The sequence below is a fragment of the Lactuca sativa genome, chromosome 6, assembly GCF_002870075.4.
Source record: "Lactuca sativa cultivar Salinas chromosome 6, Lsat_Salinas_v11, whole genome shotgun sequence".
NCBI lineage: Eukaryota > Viridiplantae > Streptophyta > Magnoliopsida > Asterales > Asteraceae > Lactuca > Lactuca sativa.
This window is the reverse complement of record NC_056628.2, coordinates 124,814,283-124,832,443: the sequence shown is the minus strand read 5'-3', so window position 1 is coordinate 124,832,443 and position 18,161 is coordinate 124,814,283.

Below are 18,161 nucleotides of genomic sequence, written 5' to 3'. Positions count from 1 at the left end.
TGTTGGGTTCTGAGCATTCTAACTCTCCTAAGTGTACATGCAAACCTGAATACCTTGGATCTATGTTTTCTCTATTATACATGCAAATATGAACATCCAAGGTATTATCCTAATCTAGCATACAAAACAATGAATATAACAAGATAGAATACATACCTCTTTCATGTAGAAAGTCTTCATGAAGCTTGAGTGCCAAGTGCCTCAATTGTGACACCTCAAATGGTTCACACAACACCAAATACACTTGGAATAACTTGAGAGAATTCTACACTTCATGAAAATCGGCTAGCCCTTCTTTTACACACATTAGTGCCAATTTTGGTCAAGAATAAGATGCATATATAGTTAGGGTTACACCATGTAAACCCTAATTGACATGGCCTTTCATTTCCATGATCCATGGATACAAAAACACCATGGAGCATCCATGAAGTATTATATGGTTTTTAGCCCAACTAGATAATCCATAGAGCAATAGCCCACTATATAAGTATGGATGATTTACACAATCAACCCATATATTTAATTAGTCTTTTTTTGATCACTTAATTAATCCTAGATTAATTCTTGATCAATACTAATTAAATAATCTTATTATTCTTATTATTAATATTCTAGAACTTATAATATATTAATAACCATAAGTGTCTTATTTCTCTCATTTTAGTCTATCCAAGTGCATGATGCCATGCAACCCAAATGGACCATGTCGGGTCGGGTTAAGTCTTACCAATTCTAGTTATGGACTTAGACATTAATCCAACAGTCTCCCACTTGGATAAGTCTAAAACTATTATTGCGTATGACTTCATGAACCGACTGGCAATCGTAGCTCTCAAAAGCTTCCGTCGAACTCTGACCTTGTAGATGAACTCTGACCTTTGTCAATGACTTGTCCATTAGATAAGGGATCATCTATTCCTCCATTCTAGATATCATATGGACTGAGACATGGATTATATTCATTCTCTCTGTCCATCTGTTGTTTCCTGATTTCCGATTCATGATCACTGACTAATTGAACAAATCAAATCAGTCCTAGCCCGACCGAGCACTTCCATTTGTCATCATCAATTCATCGAGGGGCCCACAGATATCACTTTTATCCCGAAGGTAAAAGAAATGGATAAAATTCGACTCATATGGATTGTTCTACTACTTGTTGAATCATACACAAAGGCACGTTTTATAACACCAGGTTACCCTATGCGTTTTCATGCAATGAATGTATCACCAACTCATAGTAACAACTCATATCTCTAGGTTTGAAAAATATAAGATATTATCATCTCATGATCACTCGTGATAAAATCCATGAAGTGATTCCAATGAGCGCGGGTTGAATCCAATACTCAGAACTTATGAGCACTCATGAGTGTTGTAGCCGTTTGTCCAACATCTTAGAACTCTACAACCCAACCCATGACAGTCTTGATTCATATCTACTTCCAACATATGACCGACTGTGGATGATTTGAATACCTTAGTCATTCCGGAAGAATAACCTAGTTTATTCTGGAAGTCAAAACATGCAAAATGAAACACAATAATAATCGAATCCAACATGGTCTCAGAAGTTATGAATATAAATAAAACACCTTTTATTTATCACCATATGATTACACATTATTCATTGTATACGGTTTCAGCTATCAACTTTATTCTTGAATTTAAAACAAAAGTTCTCCCATGCTCCAAGCATGTACATTATTGTCACAACTGAAAATTTTGAGCCATGTAATCTATACATTCAAGTTAATGTGAATCAAAAACTTCAATCAAATACATTGTACAAGTACTACAAGTAGTCATCAAACAATTGGAAAACCCTAGAAGTTCTTGTTAAGTCTATTTTGGACTAGAACTTCCTTATGGGATCCAAATGGACCAATAAGCTTCCAATTAGACTATCATGGGCTTAGAACCCTAATTGGGCTCTATTTGGACCCACACTAATTTATTTCAATATTATGGGCCATATTGGGCCTAGAATGAAATAAATTGAAAGCTTTGATCCATAATTGACCTAATTTGACCCTAACAAGTTATAAAAATCACCTTTATATTTATTTGGACCAAAAATCACTCAACTTAACCATGAGAATTGGGCTTAAGCATTTAAGGCCCAAATTTTTTTCTTTTCCCTTCCAAAATCTCGGCCCAAGGCCTAAATCCAAGAAAGAGTTGACTATTTGCTTGCCACCTCACTATTACCCATAGGACTTCCATGCATTATTTCCCATTCTTCCATGCAAATCACTTCAAGATCACATCTCTTCTTCTCTCCTCTCTCATTCTCGGCCGAGAGCAACACCACACACACACAAAACACTCACAAACTCTCTCTAAAATTCACTCAAGACTTCTTCCTCTTCTCCATCCAAAATCTCGAAAATTAGGAAGCATTCAAGGAAGTTCTTCCACAAAATCATCATCTAAGGTAAGGTTTTGCTTGGATCTATGACTTGTATTCCTTATTTATCAAAAATCTCTTCCTAATCCATGCAAAAATCATGATCTTGCACTCTAGAAACCCCATAAACTCGAAAAGTTCATCAAGGAGTGCAAAGGCCAAAAATCACTTCATTTCTTCCAATCTTTCTTCAAAAACCGAATCAACACCCAAGGTGAGCTTCATACCCCCTATTTTCTGTTTTTATGAGTTTTGTGGGGGGGGGGGGGAATACAAGTGAAAGTGTAGATCTATATGTGTTTTGTATGCCTTGTATGATTTCCATGCTTATATGTATGCTTTTGTGTGTTAAAATGTTGGATCTAGCCATAAAACCCCTCAAAACCGAGATATATCTTGTGTGAAATGATTTTAGCTTCAAATATACTTCTACATACAAAGTGTTTCAAGAAAAATGGCTAAGTGGTTTAGTAACAATTTTCTTTGGATTAAAAACACAAATTTTGGGCCTAAAATGTGAAAAATACAAAATTAAGGGTCTAAATTGGCATATCACGAATTCTGCTGGATGAAGTGTGCCAAAACAGTTTCCATAAATCAATTTCTGGAAATATACTCATTTAGGGGATTAAAAACATAAATTCCAAGCTTAATGGGCTAAAAATGACATTTTTGGCCCAATGAGGCCCATTATGCGAATTTTTCTGTTTTGGAGGGCCAAAACTGTGATTTTCTGTAAAACAGTGGACTATAAGTGTTCCAAATCCTTTTCAAAGGTTTAAAATGCTTTTTAAATTTAAAAAGGACCAAAGTTGCAAAAATTTTCCAATTTGGGCCAAAATTGTCAAAGTTGCGAAAAGAAGGGATTAAAACCGAGAAAACTGCATTTTCAGGGACTTAAACTGTTTTCTATGAAAAATATGCAGAAAAATATTAATTTCAATAATTTTTGGTGTTAAAATGTCAAGAAAATTAATTTAAAGACCAAACCGGGAAATATTAAATAAAAGGGGTGAAAATGTAAATTTTACAAATAATGAGGGGCTGAAAACAGAAATATTTCAAGGCTAATTCAATATACACAATTTGATTAAATAATAGCATCGCGACTATCGATGAAATACAACATATTACAATACCAAAAGTCGTTGTTAAACGAATTGGCTCGGTCTCGAGCCAATAGAAATCTACAACTACTAACTCTATGACACTACGGTTCATATAAATAACGTTTGGGAACTTAGCTTACATACGAGTGTGCACAGACGTCTACGCACCATCTTCAGGCCCCAAAAGTGTAAAATCTTGCTTGTTGGGCCTAGCTAGCCCAATGACCTGATCTTAAGGCCCGAAGACGCATATTTTCTACGAAGTGTTGAGTTTCACCGACTCGGCACAACGTAGAGGGACTTTCAATGGCTTGTATACCACTGGTCCCCAAGGGTCCTTGGTATTGCTAGAAAAGTCTGCATATTTTACGAGGCGGGTCGGGGACCCCTCGCACGCATATTATCCCCAACCGATTAATAGAGTCATCGAGGCCTTCGTGTCCTCTTACTCTTCGGATGTGGGACGACACATAGTCAGGGCGGCTGGATAACGTGATTTGTACGAACGACGCCTTCGGGATCGTTAGTATGGCTATGAACTGGGCGTTTGTGTAATGCGGGTTCGTAGTAAATAATCATGCTAAAAAATAATCCAACGTCGCCTGGGAATGACACTCCTATCCTTGTAATGGTTTCAACGCAACTTAACGGTTCTTCAAAGGATTAGGAAAACATCAGGTTTTCCTAGGTTTTTCAAACATATCGGATTCGAAACGCATATAATTTTTAATAAACAATTTTCACAAGTATAGAAGCAAACAGGCATACCTATGGATCTCCACAAACATTTTCGAAAGTTTTTCATTTCAGAAAATATCGGATTTTCTGGTGGTTTTCAAACAATACAAACATTGGATTTCAAACATTACTTATGAACTCACCAACATTTCATATGTTGACGTTTTTCAAAATACTTGTATTCTCAGGGAACCAGTGAATCAAGGGAAATCATATTCAGTGACGGTTGCAGTTTATTTTTGTATGAATTGAACAAATTAATTTTTGGGAATGTAATGTTTAACCAATGTATTTCATGTAAACACTACTGGTTGTACTGTATTGATGAATGGTGACGAATGTTGTTATGTTTCATATATATTCAATGTCATGGTATACAATTGAGTCACGACAGCCCCCGGACGTTTCCGCCGTATGGTTCGGGGGTGTGACAGGTTGGTATCAGAGCTTTGTTTATAGTGAACTAGCATGTCGAGCCATACATTGATATGCAACTATAAACCAAAAAGAGGAACTAACATAACTCTGAACAAAACAAGTAAATAAAACACACTTGCTTGCATTAGGAATAAGGACCTAACGCCGAATCAAACAACAATAACACTGGTATCTCGGTTAATTCGGGACTGTTGTTAGTGATACCAAGGAGTGAATGTAGCCTGATCAACTACATTCTCTCCAAGGTAAAACTAACACACGTCTTGATGAGATCGGGATAGCCAGGGAACCTAAAACTATACCCTTTATCACCCAAAAAGAGAATGTTTGCTTAGTCTGTATAATAGTCATAGTACCCTAGGAATAATGTTAGCATATTCACGTACTCGCGCAGACAGCATGGCTGGTTTTCATCACCCTGGAGACCCCTACTTCCCTAATCAGGGAAACAACGGGTGGCTAGAGGAGGAGGAGGAGCCTGAGGAGGAACAGCAGGGTATCCAGTTTCATCAGGCCTTAGTAGCTCACGGGATGCTTGTGGATGAGCCAGGAGAGAATCCAGGTGAAGCACATGATTTCGGACCCGACGAATACGTAGACACCGACTACGAGTTTGGAGGAATCGACAGTGACGACGAGGAAGGTCAGGCTGGGGACCAGGACCCCATCCAGCCATGCGAGGACGAGGCACAACCAGATCACCCTGCTCCACCAGTGAACCCCCCAAGAGAGAACCGTTCCCTCGAAGCTGAGATCGCCGCACTGCGACAACAGCTGTATGCTATGGAGGCTCGGGCAGTGCAAGCAGAGCATGAGAGGGATGAGGTTATAGGAGACATGGCAGAGATAGCGCAGCTACTGGCACAACATTTCGGCATATGACCCCGGCACCACCTCCTGACGCAGCTCATCGCGGTTAGGGATAGACTTATCATAGTAGGGTATTAGGAAATATGTTATGTACTCCGGCTCTATGTTTAAGTGACTACACTACTCATGGAGCCGTTATGCTGTCGGATTAGTGTTACTTATGTATGCTCTTACGAGCAAATTTTCTTGTACTAAACACGGATAATATTAATAAACTTTTGGGTGTTTTGCTATGATATTCTCAGTTGTTATGTGTTGAGACGTTATGATTATATGCTCGATGGTAGTAATGTTTAGGTTCGTATCATACACCTAGTTAGTAGGATCACAACCTCACAGAAACCATGTACACTCAACATCTTTCCGTTTCATGACAGAAAGATGCCTCGCCCAGCTACTCGCGGAAATCCCGAACCAACCCCGCCCGAAGTTGACTACACTGCTTTCCAGGCAGCCGTGTCTGCTGCGGTCACAACAGCTATGGCACAACTTCACCGAGGGAACAACGGAGGAGGTAACGGGCAAGGATTCGGAAGTTCGAACAACGGGACGAACCAAGGACTCACTAAAACGTGCACCTACAAGGATTTTGCGAACGCTAAACCCCGAACTTTCAACGGCACTGGAGGAGTGATCGCTCTAAAGCGATGGATCGAGAAGGTAGAGTCGGTATTCGAGATATGCGAGTGCCCCGAGCAGATGAAGGTGAAGTTCGCGGCCTGCACTTTCGTGGACCAAGCACTCACTTGGTGGAATGGTCACGTAGAAGCTATGACACTCCCTGTTGCCAACTCTATTCCCTGGGCAGAAATGAAAGAGATGTTGACGGCTGAGTACTGCCCCCGAGGTGAAATACAGAAGATGGAGCAGGAACTATGGAATCTCACGGTGCAGAATGGGAATATCGATGCTTACATATCAAGATTCAGTGAACTATCTCTGTGGTGCCCGGGTATGATCACATCAGAGGGAAAGAAGATCGAACGATTCATCTGGGGACTGACATCCCCCATTCAAGGGAATGTGATAGCTGCGAACCCTGAAACTTTTGACAGTGCGAAGAGATTGGCAAAGAGGCTATATGATCATAACCACAAAAAGGGCGAGAAACCGGTAGATACTGAGAAGAACAAGGAGAGTGATGGTAAGAAAGGATGGAACAACAAGAGGAAGGGGCGTCAGGGCCCCGAGGCCTCTAAAAAGCAGCAAACGGTGGCAGTTAACGCTGTCACTGCGCCGGTTCCGGTCACATCACATGCTCCAGCCTCAGCTGTTTCAAACGCTTCAAGACCCTATTCCGGTAATTCTCCGAAGTGTAATAAGTGCGGGTTCCATCACCATGGAGAATGCAAGGAGTTCCATTGCACCAGTTGCAACCGAAGGGGACACACTGCAAGGTTCTGCAGGACTTATCCTTCTCAGAACCAGAGTCAGGGAAACAACCAGAACAACAACAACCCCCGCAATAACATCAACACCAATACCGGCGGCAACAACGCAGGGCCTAGCCACACTTGTTTTGGGTGTGGAAGGACGGGGCATTTCCGTTGAGATTGCCCTAACAACAACAACTCAGGAAACAGAGGAGCAGGAAGAATGCTGACTATGGGTCAGAGTGATGCAGTTCAGGACCCCGCAGTTGTGACCGGTACGTTCCTCCTAAACCACACTTATGCATGCATCTTATTTGATACCGGAGCGGAGCGAAGTTTCGTAAGTGAGAAGTTTAAACATTTATTAAAACAACAACCTCAGAAGCTAAATGAAACCTATACGGTGGAAATGGCCAATGGGAAAACCGAATCCACTAGGGAAATCTACATCGGATGTACCCTAACCCTCAACCAGCACGCCTTACGAATAGATCTGATGGCAGTATCAATTAGGAGTTTCGATGTGATTATCGGCATGGATTGGTTAAGCCCCCACCATGCTGAGATTATGTGCCATGAGAAGGCCATTCGCCTTCGTCTCCCAAATCACGAAACCCTAGTAATTTACGGAGATAAACCCAGTACGAATCTTCGTCTCATTTCGTGCATCCAAGCACAAAAACACTTGCGAAAGAACAATTTGGCGTTCTTGGCTCACATAGTGGACAAGACCAAAGAAGAAACTAACATCCAAGACATTCCAGTGGCGTGTGAATTTCCGGACGTGTTTCCCGAAGATCTTCCAGGAGTACCCCCAGAGAGACAGGTTGAGTTCCGAATCGACCTCGTTCCAGGAGCAACTCCTCTCGCTAAATCACCATATCGGTTGGCACCTGCTGAAATGCAGGAATTGTTCAGCCAACTCAGTGAGCTTCTGGACAAGGGATTTATCCGACCTAGCTACTCGCCATGGGGAGCTCCGGTGCTCTTTATCAAAAAGAAGGACGTATCTTTCAGAATGTGCATCGATTACAGAGAGTTAAACAAACTCACTGTCAAAAACCGCTACCCACTCCCACGAATCGATGATCTATTCGACCAGCTCCAAGGAGCTAGTTATTTTTCTAAAATAGATTTACGGTCCGGATACCATCAACTCAAAGTCCGAGAAGAAGATATTCCTAAAACCGCTTTCCGAACCCGCTACGGACATTATGAATTTGTCGTAATGCCCTTCGGTCTAACAAATGCACCTGCCGCATTTATGGACCTAATGAATCGAATCTGTCGACCGTTTCTGGACAACTTCGTCATTGTGTTTATCGATGACATCCTCGTCTATTCTCGAAGCAAAGAGGAGCATGGCCAACATCTCCGACAAGTCCTAGAGACGCTGCGATCGGAAAAGCTTTACGCCAAACTCTCTAAGTGTGAGTTTTGGCTACGGAGCGTGAATTTTCTAGGTCACGTAGTTAGCCAAGACGGAATTCATGTGGATCCCTCTAAGGTCAAAGCCGTGGAAGGATGCGCAACTCCGACTACGCCCACAGAAATTCGTCAGTTCTTAGGCCTAGCAGGTTACTATAGGAGATTCATCCAAAACTTCTCTAAGATCGCCAAGCCGCTTACCTTGCTTACGCAAAAGAGCGTGCCATTCAAGTGGACAGACCGACAAGAGATTGTGTTTCGAACCTTGAAGCAAGCCCTCTGTAGCGCTCCTGTGCTATCTCTACCCGAAGGAACGGAAGATTTTGTAGTCTACTGTGACGCGTCGAATCAAGGCCTAGGTTGCGTTCTCATGCAACGTGGAAGAGTGATAGCATATGCGTCCCGCCAACTAAAGACGCACGAAGTAAATTACACGACCCATGACCTAGAACTGGGAGCCGTGGTCTTCGCTCTGAAAATTTGGAGGCACTACCTGTACGGCACAAAGTGCACCATCTTCACGGACCACAAGAGCCTCCAGCACATCTTGAATCAGAAGGAGCTGAACATGAGACAACGAAGATGGATGGAATTGTTAAACGACTACGAATGCGAGATGAAGTACCATCCAGGCAAGGCCAACGTAGTAGCCGATGCCTTAAGTCGGAAGGAGTACTCTAATCGCCGTACGAAAACGCACTCGATAACCATTCAGTCTCATCTGGCCACTCAAATTGCATCAGTTCAGGCAGAGGCTATGAAAGCGGAAAATAGAACTAGCGAGGCATTACGCGGAATGGAGAAGAACCTGGAAGTCAAAGAGAATGGGGTATACTACTTCATGAACCGTATTTGGGTCCCAAAAATCGGAGGATTTAGGGAGACCGTTATGAAGGAAGCCCACAAGACACGATACTCCATTCATCCCGGTTCGGACAAGATGTATTTGGACATCAAGCAACACTATTGGTGGCCTAACATGAAGGCGGAAATCGCGACTTATGTTGGTAAGTGCCTTACGTGCGCCAAAGTAAAAGTGGAGTACCAGAAACCTTCCGGATTGTTACAGCAACCGGCAATCCCTGAGTGGAAATGGGAGGGGATTTCTATGGACTTCGTGACCAAGCTGCCCAAGACGTCGGACGGACTGGACACCATATGGGTAATAATCGACCGACTGACGAAATCTGCCCATTTCCTACCAATCAAAGAGTCCTACAAGATGGAGAGACTGACGCGGTCGTACCTACGAGAGATCGTAAGACTCCATGGAGTGCCAAAATCTATCATCTCGGATAGGGACAGTAGGTTCACGTCGCGGTTTTGGCAATCACTCCACAAGGCAATGGGAACTCATCTCGATATGAGCACCGCGTATCACCCACAAACGGACGGTCAAAGCGAACGAACCATTCAGACGCTTGAAGACATGCTTCGTGCATGTGTAATAGACTTCGGAAAGTCTTGGGATACCCACCTACCGTTGATCGAATTCTCATATAACAATAGTTATCATTCGAGCATCAAGGTGGCCCCTTTCGAAGCACTGTACGGGCGTAAATGTAGATCACCGTTATGTTGGGCTGAAGTAGGTGACACCCAACTAGTAAGAACGCATACGTCAGACAGGGCACTAACAGGACCGGAGATTATTCGCGAAACCACAGAGAAGATCGTTCAGATCAGAGCTCGATTGCAAGCGTCGCGTGACAGACAAAAGAGCTACGCCGACAAACGACGAAAGCCCTTAGAATTCCAGGTCGGTGATCGAGTATTGTTGAAAGTCTCACCCTGGAAAGGGGTTATACGTTTCGGAAAACGGGGAAAACTGAACCCGCGATACATTGGACCTTTCGAAATCGTCGCCCGAATAGGTCCGGTAGCCTACAGACTACAACTACCCGCGGAACTAAACGGTGTACACCCTGTGTTTCATGTCTCTAATCTGAAAAAGTGCCTATCAGATGAAACCCTTGTCATTCCTCTTGACGAAATCGAAATCAATGAGAATCTCCTGTTCGTCGAAGAACCAATCGAAATCATGGACAGGGAGGTGAAGCGTACCAAGCAGAGCCACATCCCGATCGTGAAGGTACGGTGGAACGCAAAGCGTGGGCCAGAATTCACATGGGAACGCGAAGATCAAATGAAGCAGAAGTACCCTCACCTATTCTAGCATTCTCAAATCTAGCTTTCAAACAGAATTTCGAGACGAAATTCCCTCTAACGGGGGGATGATGTCACGAATGAAAATTTTGAGCCATGTAATCTATACATTCAAGATAATGTGAATCAAAAACTTCAATCAAATACATTGTACAAGTACTACAAGTAGTCATCAAACAATTGGAAAACCCTAGAAGTTCTTGTTAAGTCTATTTTGGACTAGAACTTCCTTATGGGATCCAAATGGACCAATAAGCTTCCAATTAGACTATCATGGGCTTAGAACCCTAATTGGGCTCTATTTGGACCCACACTAATTTATTTCAATATTATGGGCCATATTGGGCCTAGAATGAAATAAATTGAAAGCTTTGATCCATAATTGACCTAATTTGACCCTAACAAGTTATAAAAATCACCTTTATATTTATTTGGACCAAAAATCACTCAACTTAACCATGAGAATTGGGCTTAAGCATTTAAGGCCCAAATTTTTTTCTTTTCCCTTCCAAAATCTCGGCCCAAGGCCCAAATCCAAGAAAGAATTGACTATTTGCTTGCCACCTCACTATTACCCATAGGACTTCCATGCATTATTTCCCATTCTTCCATGCAAATCACTTCAAGATCACATCTCTTCTTCTCTCCTCTCTCATTCTCGGCCGAGAGCAACACCACACACACACAAAACACTCACAAACTCTCTCTAAAATTCACTCAAGACTTCTTCCTCTTCTCCATCCAAAATCTCGAAAATTAGGAAGCATTCAAGGAAGTTCTTCCACAAAATCATCATCTAAGGTAAGGTTTTGCTTGGATCTATGACTTGTATTCCTTATTTATCAAAAATCTCTTCCTAATCCATGCAAAAATCATGATCTTGCACTCTAGAAACCCCATAAACTCGAAAAGTTCATCAAGGAGTGCAAAGGCCAAAAATCACTTCATTTCTTCCAATCTTTCTTCAAAAACCGAATCAACACCCAAGGTGAGCTTCATACCCCCTATTTTCTGTTTTTATGAGTTTTGTGGGGGGGGGGGGGGGGAATACAAGTGAAAGTGTAGATCTATATGTGTTTTGTATGCCTTGTATGATTTCCATGCTTATATGTATGCTTTTGTGTGTTAAAATGTTGGATCTAGCCATAAAACCCCTCAAAACCGAGATATATCTTGTGTGAAATGATTTTAGCTTCAAATATACTTCTACATACAAAGTGTTTCAAGAAAAATGGCTAAGTGGTTTAGTAACAATTTTCTTTGGATTAAAAACACAAATTTTGGGCCTAAAATGTGAAAAATACAAAATTAAGGGTCTAAATTGGCATATCACGAATTCTGCTGGATGAAGTATGCCAAAACAGTTTCCATAAATCAATTTCTGGAAATATACTCATTTAGGGGATTAAAAACATAAATTCCAAGCTTAATGGGCTAAAAATGACATTTTTGGCCCAATGAGGCCCATTATGCGAATTTTTCTGTTTTGGAGGGCCAAAACTGTGATTTTCTGTAAAACAGTGGACTATAAGTTGCGAAAAGAAGGGATTAAAACCGAGAAAACTGCATTTTCAGGGACTTAAACTGTTTTCTATGAAAAATATGCTGAAAAATATTAATTTCAATAATTTTTGGTGTTAAAATGTCAAGAAAATTAATTTAAGGACCAAACCGGGAAATATTAAATAAAAGGGGTGAAAATGTAAATTTTACAAATAATGAGGGGCTGAAAACAGAAATATTTCAAGGCTAATTCAATATACACAATTTGATTAAATAATAGCATCGCGACTATCGACGAAATACAACACATTACAATACCAAAAGTCGTTGTTAAACGAACTGGCTCGGTCTCGAGCCAATAGAAATCTACAACTACTAACTCTACGACACTACGGTTCATATAAATAACGTTTGGGAACTTAGCTTACATACGAGTGTGCACAGACGTCTACGCACCATCTTCGGGCCCCAAAAGTGTAAAATCTTGCTTGTTGGGCCTAGCTAGCCCAATGACCTGATCTTAAGGCCCGAAGACGCATATTTTCTACGAAGTGTTGAGTTTCACCGACTCGGCACAACGTAGAGGGACTTTCAATGGCTTGTATACCACTGGTCCCCAAGGGTCCTTGGTATTGCTAGAAAAGTCTGCATATTTTACGAGGCGGGTCGGGGATCCCTCGCACGCATATTATCCCCAACCGATTAATAGAGTCATCGAGGCCTTCGTGTCCTCTTACTCTTCGGATGTGGGACGACACATAGTCAGGGCGGCTGGATAACGTGATTTGTACGAACGACGCCTTCGGGATCGTTAGTATGGCTATGAACTGGGCGTTTGTGTAATGCGGGTTCGTAGTAAATAATCATGCTCAAAAATAATCCAACGTCGCCTGGGAATGACACTCCTATCCTTGTAATGGTTTCAACGCAACTTAACGGTTTTTCAAAGGATTAGGAAAACATCGGGTTTTCCTAGGTTTTTCAAACATATCGGATTCGAAACGCATATAATTTTTAATAAACAATTTTCACAAGTATAGAAGCAAACAGGCATACCTATGGATCTCCACAAACATTTTCGAAAGTTTTTCATTTCAGAAAATATTGGATTTTCTGGTGGTTTTCAAACAATACAAACATTGGATTTCAAACATTACTTATGAACTCACCAACATTTCATATGTTGACGTTTTTCAAAATACTTGTATTCTCAGGGAACCAGTGAATCAAGGGAAATCATATTCAGTGACGGTTGCAGTTTATTTTTGTATGAATTGAACAAATTAATTTTTGGGAATGTAATGTTTAACCAATGTATTTCATGTAAACACTACTGGTTGTACTGTATTGATGAATGGTGACGAATGTTGTTATGTTTCATATATATTCAATGTCATAGTATACAATTGAGTCACGACAGCCCCCGGACGTTTCCGCCGTATGGTTCGGGGGTGTGACAATTATGTTTTCTAAACACTAGTCATGCCATACACCAAGTATGCATACTATGTTTTTCTATGATCTTTACTTTGTGAAATAGATCAATTGAACATAACTCCAATGATTCTCATTTCACAGTCCCAAATCTTTACTGCAAGTGCAAGAATTCCAAATTCATGCCATTTACTGACATCTGTTAGATTCTAAACTTATATGCATTGATCCTCTTGTAATGATTATGCACAAAGTCAGAAAGACATGACAACAACCATTACAGAGCATTCCAAAGGAGATCAGCTCCTTGGAAACATCCTTCTGGCATTAATTTTTCTTAATCTTACACAGATTGAAATTTTCTAACTTTGAAACATTTCCAGATTCCATTTTGACTATCACTTCTAAACAAGAGTTGCCTCCTTACAGATTATGTCAATATGGTCCTTCCAGAATTATCACTATACTTCCAACTGTCCTTGAGCAACCAATCTTTGGTAAACCTTAGATTGTCCTCGACAATTGTTTAATCCTTTTAGTCATATCCAATTCTAGACCTTTTCCCTTCTTAATGCCCCAGGCATTTGGAAAACTTTAGAACGAATGAATATAGCACATATAATCGATCTTATATCCGAAGCATATGGGACACGATTCATGATGTCTTACATAAAGACTAAACTAGTCTTTTGCTATAATATTTCCATCTCAATTTGCCAAGTTCTCATAATTCAGATTATGAAAAGGGATGTCGTAATCATAATCGAATTTTAGAACGCAAATAATGGAAACATATACAGAATTTCCTTATGTTGAGCCATTCCAACATGAAATTCATATATATATATATATATATATATATATATATATATATATATATATATATATATCCTTGACTAAATGATTAAACCCTCACGATCTAAGCTTATAGATTTGAGATGAAGTATAATGTCATCTCCCTTAATTATAGCAAAACAACTTTTTCCTAATTGAAACCTTTTTTTTTCTATAATTAACATTGCTAACTTGCAATAGTTATCATAATTATCATGCTCCCACTAACAAGATGATTATAATACTTATGCTCCCAGTAGCTTTGACATGTATCCAGAAATTGGTTGGACTTCTAGAAATCAATACTTTATTGAGTTTCTTACCAAAGTTTAGATTTCTGATACTAGATTGCTTTGATAAAACTTTATCATAATCATACACCTTATCTTAGATAGCTCACAGGTGTGTCTAAACAATTTTAAGAACTATGAAAAGGGATGCTGTAATCATAGTCTTGATTGTTTAGACCTTGTCTACTTCTCACAAGTCCATGTTAGTGTGCCGATTAACCACACACGCTCCACTAACGACTTTGAGAATGCAAATATCACAATTGCTATCTAGCTAAAATCTACTTAGTGAAAGTGTTTCCTCACCATCATTTTCATGAATCGAAGATAAACCTTATGACACTTAGATTTAATGGTGTATGTGTTCTTATCCATGTGAGTTGTCAAACCATAGTCACAAGACAAGGATAATGACAAATTCAAGCTCATATGGACTGAACTCAATCTTAATTTCTTGCCAATTGGCAGCTCAAGGGCCTGCCATTGCTTCCAAGTTGTTGTGCAACCAATTGAGAACTCTAAGAACTCATATGCAAAGCCAACTTTAACTGGAATGGGCACAGAATATGTCAACATGATAGGTTATAAACCTCAAGTCGTGTGCTAGTGAAGAACTTCAGGTTTTATTCTTGATTAGTTCTTGTGACTTTCAAGACCTTTAAGACTCCCACTGTCCTCTTGACATATATGACTTTATTGTCATATATTCAAGAGATAGTGCGGATTCTAATCAAGACAAACACTTCACACAATTGGCCTTAGTTGGTCTTCGTTTTATCGAAAACATCACAGCTTACCAAATTCAAATGTATAAGAGTAGAAAACTTTTACTCTTACATTTGATAAGTGTTTTAAACCTTCTTTAAGACATGTCACTCAAATTACAATCTTGGAGTATGCCTCTAAGACTTGTATTGGAACGAAGTATGACTCATCTTTCTTGATTTAACCATTTCACCAATTCAAGTTCCTCTTCTTAGTCATAAGAATGCACTAAGGATTCCTTAGAGAACTAATTGTGCTATGGATTCTTAATCATTAAGATGATCATAAAACTGATACTAAAGCACTATCCCATCTTTTCAGATTTGAGAAACTTTTATCTTTCTGCCTAAGTTGATTCTTCTTATTCGCTTTGCCTTACATTGGAACCCTTTCCAAATGTCTCAGAATTACACTTAAGCTTGTAAGTATAACCATATTTACTGAGCTATAGTAAATTATGACGAATAGTCTTATCTATCTTTTGTGGTGGACTTAGCCAGTGCACAAGAATGTGTACTCAATCCCTTATTCCTTTACATGACTCACACATCCATGTGAACAAGTAATTAGTCTTAATTATTCCAATGCTTGAAAGTTCTCATTCATCATGCTATACAACTTGCATGATTCCAAGTTCCGGTCCAATTGAAACTTGGGTGATGAGAATCTTTCCTCATTTGGTAGATTTAGACATTAACACAAATGAAAGAATCAAAATCATATTTCTACTCTTGCTATTAATGGAATCATATAAGCAACAATTTTTCCTCAAATGTCATTGTAAGGATATTTTAAAATAAATAAAATCATCATTTTTCCTTTTATTTTAAAACCTTTGCGGAAAAATATCCTTACAATCCATATGAAAACTTGTTGTTATCTATTCCTAAGCAATATTTCATATCTCTTAAGATGTAGCTCAAGAATCCAATCTTCAAACTATGCGATAGAAATCCATCTACGCGATCGGATTTTGCATGTTCTTTCTTTAAGTTTCTTCACTTTTTCTTTGATTCTTAAAACATCAACATGTGACCCAGTCACATCATGTATCAAGAATCTCAGAATAGAAACTTAGCAGAGTTAGATAGTGGACTTTACCTGAAGTAGAGTCAAACTTATTGACTTTTAACATCCTTAGGTGAATTTGGCAGCTTCGCAACCAATGCCCATTCCTATGGCAACTTAACATATGGACCCTTTGGTAACGGTACGCGGGAGTATCATAGACTTAGCCTTTCTCTTTACCATTTGGTCAACCGAGTTGACAATGGCCAATGCCTTTCCACTGGGAAGAGAGAGCTTTACTAGATATCCAATGTCATCATTGTCAATGTCCATAAAGTTCTAGGAACTTGATCTTAGCAACTATATAAGATCATTAAGGGTCTTGTCATAGTCTATTTCATAGATGTCCCAAAGGAACTGACTATGTGACTTAGAAAGTGATTGAACCACCAACTTTCTCAAGACTTTGACACCCAACTCTCCCGGCTTGTCAATATGTGACTTCATCTCCAAGATGTGATCACACCTAGACCTTTCCTTGCCACTAGGGCTTGAGTGACCTTAAACTTTTTTCAGGAACTTGTGGGTTAGGGAGAATAATTGGAGGAGGTGAAAGAAGTATGATTTCCATGCGACATCATCTTCATTTAGGAAAACTTGTTTCAAGAGATTTGGGAAGATCATAGATGTCTAAACCAAACATCTTTTGGGAGATATTCAAGATAGTTGATTTAAAGTCCTTAATATAACACCCAATATGAAATATTAAGGCTAGGACCCTACAAACTATTTTATAACTTAGAAGAGGGAAGCCGTAATCCAAGCTATAAAATATTTGAAGGTAGGTGAATGTTGATTCACCAATTTCCACCAAGATAAACGAAATATATTATTAGGTTTTAATTGGATTTGAAACTCCTAGATCTTTTGAGATTCATTGAACTGTTCAATGGCATATTTCAATCTCGAGTGTGCCCTTCAGGTTTTGTGACTGGGATGCCGAGGATCACAAAACAAGCTGTGAAGTAACCATGCAAATTACTTGGTACCCTTAAGTGTTTACCCCTCAATCGATGTGTCGGTTAACCACACACGCTCAATCGATGCTAGGATAAACATTAAGTTACCCTTTGGCTACCTTGTTAAATACGAGTTAGTGTGCTGGTTAACCACACACGCTCCACTAACCGACTTAAACAAAGTGTAAAGTGTAATTTCATGGATTAGCACCTTATTCACTTTTTTCCTAAGTAACTAAGATTGGGTATTTATAAAAGATTTAGTTACTTAGTATTTATCATTAATAGTTTTAACGAAGGGAGAATTATAGTCCTGTCAAACCCATTCAACTAACGACCCTCCACCAGTCAAGGAAGCGGTGGGTGAGAGTGGACACCCATTAAACTGCCATTTTATAGGCAGTAACCTTATACCCCCCTTATACACCGGCTTCGTGAATGAGGCCTACTAACGGTAAGACTGACTTTACTCTTATACATATATATATATATATATATATATATATATATATATATATATATATATATATATATATATATAAATATTATTAACTTATAATATTATAAAGTATAAGGGTTGAATTTTAACTTTTAAAATTCTAAGGGCTAACTTGGAATTAAAGTATTCATAAGAGAAAACTTTACAAATTCCAAAACTTGAGGGCAAGTTTTGAAACTATTCAAAACTAATTAGTTCCATAACTTATGTGTTTAAAGTAGTTTTAATCCAAAAACTCTTCAAGTTCCATAACATGAGGACAAGTCATGGAAGA